This window comes from Chiloscyllium plagiosum, unplaced genomic scaffold (assembly GCF_037043375.1).
Source record: "Chiloscyllium plagiosum isolate Xiang-an unplaced genomic scaffold, Cpla_swu_hap1 HiC_scaffold_16, whole genome shotgun sequence".
Classification (NCBI taxonomy): domain Eukaryota; kingdom Metazoa; phylum Chordata; class Chondrichthyes; order Orectolobiformes; family Hemiscylliidae; genus Chiloscyllium; species Chiloscyllium plagiosum.
In genome coordinates this window covers 22,424,206-22,439,068 of record NW_028270154.1, presented here as the reverse complement: position 1 = coordinate 22,439,068, position 14,863 = coordinate 22,424,206, and the positions used below count along the sequence as shown (strand labels likewise).

The following is a 14,863-nucleotide window of genomic DNA, read 5'->3' as shown; positions in this document are numbered from 1 at the left end:
ATACCCATCCAGATGCCTTTTAAATGTTGCAATCATACTAACCTCCATCACTTCATCTGGCAGCCCATTCCACACAAGCACCACCCTCTGTCTGAAAAGGTTGCCCCTTAAGTCCCTTTTATATCTTACCCCTCTCACCCAAAACTTATGCCCTCTAGTTCTGCACTCCCCTACTCCAGGGAAAAGACCTTGTCTGTTTATCCTATCTATGCCCCTCATGATTTCATAAACCTTTATAAAGGTCATCCCTCAGCCTCCGACGCTCCAGGGAAAACAGCCCCAGCCTGTTCGTACTCTTCCAATAGCTCAAATCCTCCAACCCTGACAACATCCTTTTCTGAACCCTCTCAAGTTTCACAACATCCTTCCGATAGGAAGGAGACCAGAACTGCATACAATATTCGAAAAGTGGCCTAACCAATGTCCTGACAGCTGCAACATGACCTTCCAACTCCTGTACTCAATACTCTGACCAATAAAGGAAAGCATACCAAATGCCTTCTTCACTATCCTATCTACCTGCGACTCCACTCTAAATTAACTATGAATCTACACTCCAAGGTCTCTTAGTTCAGCAACACTCCATAGGACCTTACCATTAAGTGTATAAGTCCTGTTAAGATTTGCTTTCCCAAAATGCAGCACCTCACATTTATCTAAATTAAACTCTATCTGCCACTCCTCAGCCCATTGGCTCATCTGATCAAGATATTAGACTAGAGTGGTGCTGGAAAAACACAGCAGGTCAGGCAGCATCCGAGGACAGGAAAATCAACGTTTCGGGCAAAAGCCCTTCATCAGGAATGAAGGGCTTTTGCCCAAAACATCGATGTTCCTGCTCCTTGGATGCTGCCTGACCTGCTGTGTTTTTCCAGCACCACACTAATCTTGACTCTGATTTCCAGCATCTGCAGTCCTCACTTTTGCCTCATCTGATCAAGATCCAATTGTAATCTGAGGTAACCTTCTTTGCTGTCCACTACACCTCCAATTTTGGTGTTATCTGCAAACTTACTAACTATATCTCTTAAGCTCGCATCCAAATCATTTATATAAGTGACGAAAAGTAGTGGACCAAACACCAATCCTTGTGGCACTCCACTGGTCACAGGCCTCCAGTCTGAAAATCAACCCTCCACCACCACCCTCTGTCTTCTACCTTCGAGCCAGTCTGTATTCAAAGGGCTAGCTCTCCCTGTAGCTCATGAGATCTAACCTTGTTAACCAGTCTCCCATGGGGAACCTTGTTGAAAGCCTTACTAAAGTCCATATCGACCACTGCTCTACCCTCATCAATCCTCTTTGTTACTCCTTCAAAGAACTCAATCAAGTTTGTGAGACATAATTTTCCACGCACAAAGCCATGTTGACTACCCCTAATCCATCCTTGCCTTTCCAAATACATGTACATTTTGTCCTTCAGGATTCGCCCTAACAACTTACCCATCACCAACGTCAGGCTCACTGGTCTATAGTTCGCTGGCTTGTCCTTACCACCTTTTTTAAACAATAGCAACATGTTAGCCAATCTCCAGTCTTTTGGCACCTCACCTGTGACTATTAATGATGAACAAATATCTCAGCAAGAGGCTCAAAAATCACTTCTCGAGCTTCCCGTAGAGTTCTAGGGTACATGTGATGAGGTCCTGGGGATTTATCCACTTTTATGCATTTCAAGACATCCTCCTCTGTAATATGGACATTTTTCAAGAAGTCACTATCTATTTCCCTGCATTCTATATCTTCCATATCCTCTTCCACAGTAAACCTTGATGCAAAATACTTATTATCTCCCCCATCTCGTTCGAATAATTGATTATTCAGTTATTTTGCTTTCATTTAGATGAGATTCCCTACAGTGTGGAAACAGGCCCTTTAGCCTAACAAGTCCACACCGACCCACCAAAGAGTAACCCACCAGTCCCATTTCCCTCTGACTAATGCACCTAACACTATGGGGCAATTTAGCATGGCCAATTTACCTGACCTGCACATCTTTGGACTGTGGGATGAAACCAGAGCACCCGGAGGAAACCCATGCAGACACGGGAAGAATGTGCAAACTCCACACAGACTGACGCCCATGGCTGGAATCAAACCTGGGACCCTGGTGCTGTGAGACAGCAGTGCTAACCACTGAGATGCCTTTCCTCTGGGGCTCGGAATTTTCTGTTAAGTCCACTCCCCGTCCAGGAGTCAAGGCAGCACAACACCACACGCAGGGCCCTGCCCCCCAACACCACACCTGCCTGCCCCCAACCCCGCCCCAACCCTGACCAATACCACACCCTGCCCAACCTCACCCCCATCGCTAACCCCTTCCAACACTGACCCTGCCATCCAAACCCCGTCCAACACCACTTCCTGCCCGACCTCACCCCGCCCCAACCCCTGTCTAACACTGCCCCCTGACTCCCAACCCCACCCAACACCGACTTTTGGGGGTTGACTCTCCAAACAGCACACACGCAGACACCTTTCTACTGCAACCTCTTGACAGGTTCCATCTTTGCCCTGTACGGGACAATGTTGGAGAGATTATTTGGGGAAGGGGGGTACACGTTTCTGTAGAACTCCAGGGAAAGTGTTGGGTGAGAGAGAGGGGGCAGGAGGTCTGTCATTTGGAGACGGTGCCTGGGCTCCCATCGATGTCCAGGACTGTTCTCGGTAGCATGTCAATAAGCCGAGTTCACCTTTAATCACTGTAAACAAAAGGCGCGATCAGTGTTGGAAACACATATTTGATGTAATATTTCTGTCGGGACCTCGAGATCTCCTTCAGATAATCCGATATTTGGATAATTGATATTTGGATAATGGAGTTTCCTCTGTATTCTGTGCCTGTGCGTTTCCTCCACTTCACCTTTCCAAAAGCTTCAGATTTCAAATATACCTGTTGGACTATAATCTAGTGCCATGTGACTTCTGACTTTATCCACCTCAGTCCAACACTGGCATCTCAACATCAAGTCTACTACACCAACCCATACCTGGAAATGTTCATCCTTCAGTCCACCTTCCTGGACAGTGGTCATCTCTCCAACACAAATCCCAACTGGATAATGATCATTCACCCTTTTCTTTCAGATAGTAATTATACCATCTTTCCCCACTTCCTGGACAGTGCTCATCTTCCTTCCAAGCAGTGCTCATACGGACAATCCCCAATTGTCGAATCACAGACATTGCTCTCTTTCTCCTGTGTCCCTTGTTATGACTTACCTTTCTGGAATCCTTGGCTCCTGTTGCCTATGGCAATATTGTCAGGGGAGACAGACTGTACATTTCAGAGAGACTAAGGAGTAAAATTGGCAAGGTTGAAGGACGGAGGGTGAATGTTACCAGGGTGTGAGCTGAAGGAGGGGAATGTTATCTGGTGAGAGTGATGTGGGAAAATATTATCGACATGGGAGAGGCAGTTGACCGGGAGTTAACACTAAACAAGGAAAATGCTGGCCAGGAATAATTAATGAGTGTTGCCACAATCTTTGAATTTTTTTTCTATCCAATAGAGCTAGGAATAGTACAATTAATACAAGCTCTGGGATGTTGAAACTCTTTATAGAAAATTGGACCCTTTACTGCCAAAGGAGGGGCATGGATTAGCTCACCCTGACAATCCTACACTACAAGAGAGCAGCCAAATTTCAGTTATGCTCTTTATTTGTAAAGAAGCCAGGACAAGAAATCAAAAGCATAACAGCTAGGTCATAGTGCTCAAAGTAAAAGTGGAATGGCAACCTGTTGGTAAAACTACTGAGATAAATAGCACCAACAAATTCAGTTAAATAATAGTGCAGCTTCTTCATTGGCTGCAATCTGAAGGTAAATAAGCAGAAGGCTGGAAGAAGACAGCAAGCCAGGCGGCATCAGGAGGTGGAGAAGTCAACATTTCAGGTGTAACCCTTCTGAAACATTGATTTCTCCAACTCCTGATGTGCCTGGGTTGCTGTGTTCTTCCAGCCTCCTGCCTGTCTACCTTGGATTCCAGCATCTGCAGTTTTTTTCTTCTCTCTTGTAATCTGAAGTTAGCCCTGAAAATCTGGGTAGAAGCAGCAGCTTAAATGCAGAGTACTTCTATTACAAGACAAGAATTGCCAAACAAAATGCATTCTAAGTAAAAATGCATGCTGTCTTCTGAAAATATTGGTCAGTGCAATACTTACTATTGCACAGATTCATGAAAATGCTTCACTAATCTTCGTATCTTCTCCTACGTCTCACGAAGAGGGGCAACGTAACATTCCATATGTTCCTCACAATGACACGTCTTGTAATAATTTCAGAATTATACCAACTTAAACACCCTGGTGATAACCATGCAGACATGGTAAATCATGAACAACTTGTATTGTTAGCTCACATTATACTGGCAAAGAGAACCACATTTCTGATCATTCTACATATTAAAACATGGAGAAACAATTCATCCTCACTTGAAATTAAAAAAAATTGCAAAAACAGACATCGACCTAGTTTAAATGATAGCACAAAGGAGGTGGAGATGTTTGTTTCTGCAGTTCTTTCGTGGATCAGAATATGCCCAAACCAATCTATCAAGACACCAGTAAGAAGCAAACACTTTTTTTTAATCTTATGAAGTGATTCCTACCGCTCTGTCCAGCTGCACATTTACTCAGGTAAAATATTTATAAGCTTAAAAAGAGTAGGAACAGGTATCTGTGTTCAACCAATTGTCCTGCATACCCAAACGATAATTCTATAACTTTTGGACAGAATGAGTTTAAAGTCCTTTCGGCCGATTACTTTGATTTGACTGTTAGAGGGTAGTTCTAAGTTTCAATATTGTGAATGGATGTTTTCAATTTTTTAAAATCTCTATACTGTAATAGACTAGAGCAAAGGCACATCATTATTATCAGTGGGAAATAATGCACAATTGACATTGTTGACTAAGAATAAAATATCTCACACAGTGAATGTGGATGGAAAGAGGAAGTGCATAGGAATACTGGCCACTTCTAAGTCTTAACAATTCTTTTTTTGCCCTCTTTATATTTGATGGGCTGAATGAATATTTCTTCAAACTGATGACTCTCAGGATTTGAAATGAAAAGGTGTTAGAACCAATGTCAACTGAACTAATATTTGCCAACTTCACAGACTGCCACTGTGCACCAACTAAGCAATGTTAATCAGACGAAGATGATATTAATTGGTTGTAGATTGGCATTCATGCCTCTGTTATACTTGAAATACTGTCAGAAGATGAATTCTACATGTACAATCCTCGCTGGTGCATTTAGAGCAACAGGCCTCATTATATTGTAACATTACACCAGTGCCCATGAGCGCCTGCTGAATCTCCAAAGCATGCCACATCTGCACAATGCTTTGTCTCCTTTGCTTACATAGAGAATGATAATGGTGATCCAGAACAAAGCTTGCAATTGTCTGTTGGAAGTCTGGCTACACGTTTGCATTTGATTATCAATGGAACAATGGATTACTTTTTAACAGTGTGCTTCAACCAGTTAATCAATTGCTGAAAAGGAGAGACAAAATACATCACAAACATACAGTGAATAGCTTTCTGTTGTGAAAACTTTTGTTGTTAAGGCAGTATATGTTGTCTTGCTGTTTCCTGAAAAGTCCAGACTTCGTAACGTAAGCCAAATTTAAAAAGCATCAATTATAGAGAAAAATTAGTGTGACATTCAATAAAGCACAATTTATAAGGCCAACAAAAAAAACACCCTCCTTCAAATACCACTGAGGTTAGCAACATACCCAATATTGGCAAGACACTTTGAGTCTCACCTGACAGTGTTGCATTTTCACAAAGATTCTATCTGAAGTGAAGTCAGTGAACAATTGCTGAAATAGTGCAGAGGGCAACATATCCTGCAATTGTTAAGATTAGCTTGGAAGTGCTTATTGACAGATAATATTGGGTACAAGTGGTATTCAGTTCTGTACACTCTGATGAGAACCAAATTCAGGAAATAGCTGTGCAGGACCAATTGAGAAGTTAAACAGGACAAAGTAAAGGCATACATTGTTTCCTCCATCTCAATTCTACCTGTGATTATTTGCTGAAAGTTCAGATATTTCAATGAATGAAATAACAGGCACTGTAAGGATAGATTGGAGAGGTTGACACTGCTCAGCTCAGAGAGAAGGCAGCTGAGAGGAGACTCGCTTACGGCTTTCAAAATCATGAGTGGGTTGTATAGGTTATGCAGGGAGATCCCACTTGTCAAAGAAATGAGAACAAGAGGACATAGGTCTAAAGTGATGTGCAAAATGAGAAAGGATAATGGGAGAAAAATACTCTTTTACTCAGTGAGTGGCCTGGGTCTGGAATGAAGCGCTTGATGGTGTAGTCGAGGCAGGTTCATCTGAGGCATTCAAGAGAGCATTGGAACAAATATGTGGAAAGAAATAGTGTGCAGTGGTATGGGGGAAAAGCAGAAGATTCTCACTAGGTAATGATGTTTCTTTGAACAGCTGGTGCAGGTACGATGGGCAAATGTTCTTCTTCCGCACGGTGACAATTCTGTGATTCTGTAGATAGGGCATTGACCAGGAAGTCGGCAGAACTAAGTTTCTTTTTGACTAAAGCCCAAAATCTTTCATAAACAAAAAAGTGTTGAAAAGTCGCTTTACTTAAAGGTGACATGGCTGAAGTTGCAAATGCATCCAAATGGAAAGGCAATACAGTTAACACTCCACCCCTTTCTTTTAAAACAAATGCAGAAACATGAATGCTACCTTTACAATCCAAAAACAAATCTGGTTTTTCACAGTAAGCATGCTTAACTGTAGCCAGACCTCAGTCAGTTCTGCCGTTTTCTTTCCCCAAATCAGCAAAAAAGTAGCAAGAAGCCGATGTGAAACCATCACTCCTTATTTGGTACAACCACTCCCTAGAGGCAATCTAGTACTACCAGCCTTCAGTTTATAAAGGTGCAGCAGTTATAAAGGAGTCAAGACTAGTAGAGCAGCAACAGGGAAAGACAAAGATGCAAAACAGGGAAAAAATATAAAGGAGAGAGAAACAAAGCCGGAAGAAATAAATAAGCATTGCACTCCATTCCACTTCTTAAAAAAATACAAAGGTTGAGAAAAACAAATGGCAGGTAATCTTTTACTTCTTCTCAAGGACAACTATGGATGGACAATAAATATTGGTCAGCCAGTGACAGCCACATCCCACTAATGAATGAAAAAAATTATGAATTCCACATCCAGTGAGACCCCTACTGCCTGCAACTATTCAAACGAAGTATGCATTTCCATTTTATACCATAACTGATAGATAATGCAAAGAAAATAACTTTGAAAATCATCCTTGCCATTGGCGCAGCTACCCGGTAATCTAATCAAGCCACAATTTGATCACTGAGTGCCGTTTGGATGGAAACACACACTGTACATAAGAAGTAGGAGTGGGATTCGGCAATTTGGCCCTTCACGACTGCTTTGCTATTACGTAAGATTATGGCTGATAATTCAAGCCATTCCCAAACTGTGCCCCTTAATTTCCTTAGCATCCAAATGTTAATTAATCTCTTTTCTCAAAGTCTGAGAATTCACAGATCTCTTCGATAGAGAATTCCAAAGACACTTTCTAAGTTTTGAAATTTCTCTTCAACTGAGTCCTTAATGAAAATCCACTCATTGCTGTGACAGTACCCCTAGTTTCAGATTCCCTTTAAGAATTTCATATGGTACAATGAGATCATTTTTCATCAGTAAGTCAGGCCAGTCTACTCAAACTTTCCTTGTCAGGCAATCATCTTATCCCAGGAATTTGTCTAATGAATATGCATTCTGCTGACTAAGACAAGTAAGGAGAACAAAACAAATCATGCATGATTTCAATAATGTGTGACAAAAGGTGAATATTAGATTAGAAATTCAAAATAGAAGGGGATGGATTTTTTTCAAAAGATCACAAAGACTATTTAGAACAGTGACTTAAACACACCAGTTAAAGAAATGTACATGACTGCAGTCAAGAGCATGGGAGAATCTTGTCAATGATCCTATTGGCTTTACAATAGGCAGAGTAAACATTTGAATGCAACTAATTTAGTTTTGACTTCACGATGAAAGGTTCAAATTTTAGTTCAGAAGGACCAAGAGTTCATTTCAGAAAGTGGAAAAGTTTATCTTGGCAGGAGAATCAAGTCAGTTCAGGAAAACCAGTCACCTCAACAGAAGTGGTTTCCATTCTGTGGAACTTCTAAGCCAAGAGTTTGGATTGGGATCTTCAAGTTGTTAGAACTGACAACTGAGAAAAGCTTAGGCCACCAGAATTGTGAGATATTCATGCCAGTAGACTTAGAAAGGAATTGTAAAACTGTCCCACAATTCAGGAATCTTGGGGTTCATGTCCATAGCGCCCTGGAAGTGGCCACACTAGGAGATTGGGTGATAAAGAAGGCATATAGCATGCTTGCCTTTATTGGGCCAGGGAATTGAGCAGAAGAGTCAGTCAGGCATTTGGAGCTTTATGAGACTTTGGTTAGGCCACACTTAGAGTACTGTGTTCAATTCTGGTCACCACATTACAGGAAGGATGTGGAGGCTTTGGAGGGGGTGCAGAGGAGGTTTACCAGGATGCTACCTCGATTAGAGAGTAAGAGCTATAAGAGGCTAGAAAAACTCAGATTGGTTTCTCTAGAGCTGTGGAGGCTGAGGGGAGACTTGATAGAAGTCTATAAAATTAAGCGATGCATGGATGAGGTTGACAGCCAAATATTTTTCCCAGAGTTGAAGTGTGTAGTACTAGGGGGCATGCATTTAAGGAGAGAGGTGGAAAGTTGAAAGGAAACATGAGGGGTAAGCATTTTTTACACAGTGGGTAGGAGGAGTCTGGAACACAGTCTGGGGTGATGGTGAAGGCAGGTACAATCGAGGTGTTTAAGAGACTTTTAGGGAGGCACATGAATATGCAAGAAATGGATGCATTTCGACTGAAGGCAGGCAGAAAGGATTAGTTTAATTTGATGTCATGTTCAGCACAACATGACATTAAATTAAACGAATCCTTTCGTGGGCCGAAGGGCCCGTTCCTGTGCTGTGCTGTTCCATGTTCAAAAAGGAACTGGGGAAAGTCATTAAATCAAATTATGTGCAGTACTCTACTTTGCTCTGGTTGGCTTAACATGTACTCAATTAATGAACTTTCAACTCTGCAGTTTTAGAAACATTTTCTTCTACTTCGACAACTTTGATGTATTATCTTCCAGGGATTGAAAGTCAATAATCCTAAACTGTAAAAAAAACTCCACAACAAATTAATAAGTCCAGTACAAATTGCAAATTTTCAAACCATATCTGAAGACATGAAAATCTTAGATACAGAAAATAGCTAGTAGTAATTGGTAGACATTGCATGACTTCATATTGTCCCAAATCACTTAGAACAATGCCATTGTTAAATATATGTCTGAATGTTCTGAGGGAGCATTGGTCAGGGTGCATAGAGCCAAACTGCCTTGACCAGCTCAGCTTCTATTTGATACATTTATATATATATAATATATATATATTCTTCTTGATAATGGTACCACCCACTATGAAAGATAATTACATAACAAGCCACAAGTTGCAAACTATCGCTCACAAATCTGTTGTAATTGTCTCTGGTTTCAAATTCAGACTTCAAATTACTGAGTTTAATTAAGATACTTTACACTGCAATAAACAGAATTAATTTGATTCATGCTTTTAAAATCTGAACTCAAAGCTGATGTAATCAATTAATTTGAAAAGATTAATTAATGGATGTTATGACAGTCAATATTGAATGAAGTGATACCTAGCTGAATTGTATGCCTGGTTTCAAACTGTTTTGCGCACCATAGACAACATCGCTTCAATATATTCACAATGAGGTTTCTGGAGTGTCACAACCAATTTCAAATGAATTAATTCTCTTGATTTACAAACCATTTCAGTGGATTCCATCACTCTTTAATGTGCTATTTGTGCCCCATGCACTGAGTTATGTCTGGGCCATGGAGAAGGGAACCACATTGAGCCTGTTACTCCATGTCCAGTGCACTGGCACTCTGCATTCCCTTCCATATTCTGCTAATGGGTAAAAGAAACCTGTAATTGGAACATGAGTGGGACCACATGCAGAGAGGACAGAGCCAATGTCAGTTTGATGGCCAAAAACACAGGCTCCACTTCTGTATGATAGCTTCAAGGGGAAACTGTAACAAACATGCAGAACACAGGTACACATCATTTGCCATCATATCATCCTGTATATGAAATGCATGCAGTGCCTTTCATATGCATGCACGGGAGTTACTTGTGAGGGTTCCTGTGAACCATGAGGCCTGGGTTTAAATCCCACATCCTCCAGAAATGTGCAGCAACATCTCTGAACAGATTAATTATAAAATACCTGGGAGATTCTTGTGGTGCAGTGGTAGTGTCTCTACTTCTGAGCCAGAAGGCCCAGGTACAAGTTCCACCTGATCCAGAGTTTGTTTTAAAAAGAACTATACAACAACGGGGGTGCAGATGCTGGTCACAGGCAATTTTGACCATGTCATTGGTTCTTTCAGAGTCTTTCATCTTTGATACCATTCCCTGTGGATGAGAAAGCCAAGGCTTTCCTCCGACAGTGTCACTGAGTTGTGTCAGCTGTTGGAGCAGGACCTTGGTCCTGAAGGAATGAGTGGCCTCTGAGCAGGAAACCGGAGCACTAAACCTTTTTGTGCGAATGTTTAATTCCAGAGAGAGACACTGGGATTTGTCTGGGATCTCTTAACTATTCTAAAATATGCATCAAGACTAGCTGAAGATCACACTGGTTCATCTTGTTTCCCTGTAATGAGATCAAAGATACAGCTGGGCAGTAGGATTCAGTAACACAGCTGGCTCCCCCTCCCATTGGTGCATGGCATCATCAATTGAACACATGTTGTACTGAGAGAACCAAAACATATCACAACTTCAGTGCATCAATATGAAAATGCTCATTCCACCAATGTGAAGTGATCTGTCATCATTGATACCACCTCTGAGGTCTACATCTGGGGCTACTATGACTCCTACATCTTTAAGCACACTCGCGTTCCTGGCCTGTTTGAGGGCACCAATTTAAGACTGATATGAGGAGGAATTTCTTCTTCTGGATAGTTGAGACTCTTGGAAATCCTTGCCACAGAGAGTTGTGGAGGCAGAGTCCTTGTATATATTTAAGGGTGAGATAGATCGATTCTGGATCAATAAGAAAATCGAGGGTTATGGGGAAAATTCAGGAAAGTGGACGTAAGGATTGTCAGGTATGCCGTGATCTTATTGAATAGTGTAGCATGCTTGAGGGGCTGTACAGCCAATGCCAGTTCTTTTCTTTCTTTTGGTCTCATATGGGAAGTCACTGCCCATTGGAGATAGACAGGAAAGTAGAGTTGAAATCTCAACAGATCAGCCAAGGTCTTATCAAATGGCAGAGCAGGGTTGAGCAATCAAATTAACTAATGCTGCTCCTAATTTGTGAGTTCATATGTTCATATGAATTGTCTTACAAAGTCTACTTAGGATATCATTTGCATGGTATCTTGCACAAAGGCAATGTTAAGAAATACATCAATAAGCAAACAATCTTGAGACATTCAATGACACAGTCGTCTATTTATCAATTACAATTACATCAGTCACAAGTTACACTCTAAGCAGAATCTAATGCCAATATCTACTTAATGTCATAGTGTCCAACTATGTAAGTCAAGCAATAAAATAATCAATCGGTTGATACAATACAGAAAATCGAGAAGCTAGGCTCCAAGCAAGGATAAATCACAATATGTGTGGAAATGAGAGTGGAATTAATTAAAGAAAGTCATTGTCTTGATTTGCATTTAGAAAATTAAGATCAGCTACCATATTGAATATTTGGAGATCATCTCAGAGTGTGGTGTCAGATTTGAAAGACACCTAAGTCAACTGTTAAATATTTTGTGACACTAAAAAGCCATTGACTCCCTTCCTTATTGAAATCGCTGTGAGGAACCGCATTGGAGGAGCACTTGGATTGGTCTAAAGAGTGAAATTCTATTCTATGGACTCCTCAACAGTTAAGAAGTTAAAAGCACCAGAAGTTAGCCTCCTCTGACCCTGCCTTCCCTCTCAGTCCCCCACACTGGTACATGTTTAATGTAGAAACAGGAAGTAGGAGCAGGAGTAGGCTATTCATTCCTTCAAGCCTGCTCCATTATTCATTATGATCATGGCTTATCATCTACTTCAATAGCCTGTTCCCACTTTTCCTCAAATGCTTTGATCTTTTTCTCCCAAAGCGCTATATTTAACTACTTCTTGAAATCAAAGTGTTTTGGCCTTGACTGCTTTCTGTGGTAGTCAATTCCAGTGTCTCACCATTCTCTCAGTGAAGAAATTTCTCCTCATCTCAGTCCTAAATGATTTACCCCATATACTGTGACCCTGGTTCTGGACTCCTCTGCATTAAGGAGCACCTTTCCTGTATCTATCTGTTTATAGATTTTATAGGTTGCTATTTGAGCCAGACTACTGGGGAGAGATGTGAGAAAACAGAAAGAATGGTATAGCTTTAGAGCTCTCTTCTTCAAATGGCAATGGGATGCTCGATCAGTTGTTAATTTAAATCTGAAATAGATACATTTTTGTTAAGGTATTAAGGGATATGGGCCAAAACAAGTATATAGAGTTAGGCCACAGATCAGCCATGGCAGAACAGGCTCAATATTCTGAGATATCTTCCTCAATCTTCTGAACTCCTGCAAATACAATCAAATACGATTCAACCTTTCCTCAAATGTCAGTCCCATCATTCCAGGAATTAGTCTGGTAAACCTTCATTAAACTCCCTGTTTAGCATGATCATCCTTCCTCAAATAAGAAGACTACAATTGCACACAATATTCCAGGTATGGTCTTACCTAGGCCCTGTATAATTGTAGTAAGACATCTTTGCTCCTGAACTTAAATCCTCTTGCTATGAAGGCCCTTTGCATTTTTTGTCACCTGCTGAAGAAACCCAGGTGTTATTGTCCATTGCCCTCTTTCAATTTCTAGCCATATGAATTTACTTCTTACATATTGACCCAGCATATGCTCCCTTTGATACCAATTTTTAGCAGCTGATGGTGAACATACTTGACGAGCTGGACAAGCTGATGGACACCCTCCAGGTAACACAGAAAACTGAGTCTCTCACTTAGGAAAATCTTTTTGGACTTCAACAGTATCATGTTCCCTCTTTTACCACCAGCAATTTACAGTCCCACCCTCAGGTCGGTCATTATTCCTGTCAGCTGGAAACAGGAATCAAAACTGACATTTTAATTGAGACCTGAGCAGGCCTCACAACCTACATGCATCTCAATGATGGCCCTCAATTTATAGATGCTGCCCTGATTTAAAACACATCCCACTAATCTTCATCTCACATCAGAAGGGGTGAAGCTGGAAGTAAGTATAATGTGAAAGCCAAGTTGAAAGGAAGGTGAATTAATGTTTGAAACATTACACCTAAACACACAAGTCAAAAGTGTCTGCAGCAGTCATACCAATTGACAAATAGCTTAAACTGCCACAGCTAAAGGTGCTGAATAATCCAGTTGTTCACTAAAAGCAGATTGCAAAATGAAAATACAATGGCTTGAAATTTACATGGTAGATATTCTGCGAGTTTCTAGTAGGAAAGGCAGCTGACTTTAAAAAGGCTATCCCTTCCCTCCCAATCGTAAAATGAATTCCAATGCAATTTATGCATTCAAACTTTAGTAAAGCCACGCACTAATGTGAAGAAAATACCAATGAAAACAAAGATAATTCAGAACACCCAGTTTCAGCCCTCAAGTTATAGTGCCCTCAACACTATGCTGAAATATTACAAATTTAGCAGTAATGTCAATTTCTGTTGTAAACATCTCCTGGTCTGAGGTTAATACCTGCCTATAACTATGTTATTTGGGGATACTTAAAGGCTTTGAGAGTCAGGCAATCTCTTTCTCTCTCTCTCTCTTTCTCTATCATTCTATCACCATCAACTTGCAAAACCATGATTGGACTCATTCCCAACTGTTTGGAAATGAGCAAGCTGGATTAAAATTACTGTCTTTATTTCCATCATTCTGAGTTGCAGTCATGTCTGGTGCATGCATTGCATGCTAAAGCACTGTATGCTAAAACGTATGCCCTAAAAATCCTCACATTTTTCCTATTAAAATTCAGTCCATAAAAGATATCTTGTTCTGTTTTCACAATCAGTTCCTCTGCAAGAGGTCATGAATTGAACAGATAAAGTGAGGAACATGGTTTAAACTCAATCTATACTGGCCAATCAAGTCAAAACATTCTGACCAAAAACAAAGGATCTACTGCAGATCTTAAGTTTTTTGTCCTAAAGTCCCATTGCATTTAAATCGTATATATGTGGCATTGAAATTCTCCATGCACAGGGATTACGCCAAATACGCATTACAAACAACTAAGGGAAAATATAGAAAGAAGAGAGGAATTGAATTTAAAACATACCTTTCCAATTCTCAGAGCATTCAAAAGTTCTTCACAGCCAATGATTTGTTCTCTGATCTGAAATCAATGAAGTTCTGCAGGAAAACAGCAACCAATCAGCGCGCAGCAAGCCCCTAGAAATACACAAAGAAGATGAATGGTTGGTTAAACCATGTTTGCTGTTGTTGATTGGAGCTGCATTTTGGCAGCAAACTGAGAAAAATCCTCTGTTCCTCCTTGAGCTGTGTCCTGGGATCTTCAGTAGAAACCCATAAAGCAGATAGGACTTTGGTTAACATCTCATTTGAAAAACAGCGCCTCTCACATGGGATTGACGTGTGAGGTTATGTTATGTGTTCAGGTCCCAGAATGG

At 40.8% G+C, this 14,863-nt stretch overlaps 1 protein-coding gene across 13 annotated transcripts in view; it reads right to left on the bottom strand.

Moving 5' to 3' along the window:
• The window catches only part of LOC122556528 (teneurin-2-like), a 2,772,576-nt gene that overhangs the window by 2,666,400 nt on the left and 91,313 nt on the right, over positions 1-14,863 (bottom strand). For all 13 annotated transcript variants that reach the window (XM_087995212.1, XM_087995211.1, XM_087995218.1 and 10 more), the window contains exon 3: positions 14,512-14,624. The gene's annotated coding sequence lies outside the window, so the exon portion shown is untranslated. The remainder of the gene's footprint in view (positions 1-14,511; positions 14,625-14,863) is intronic.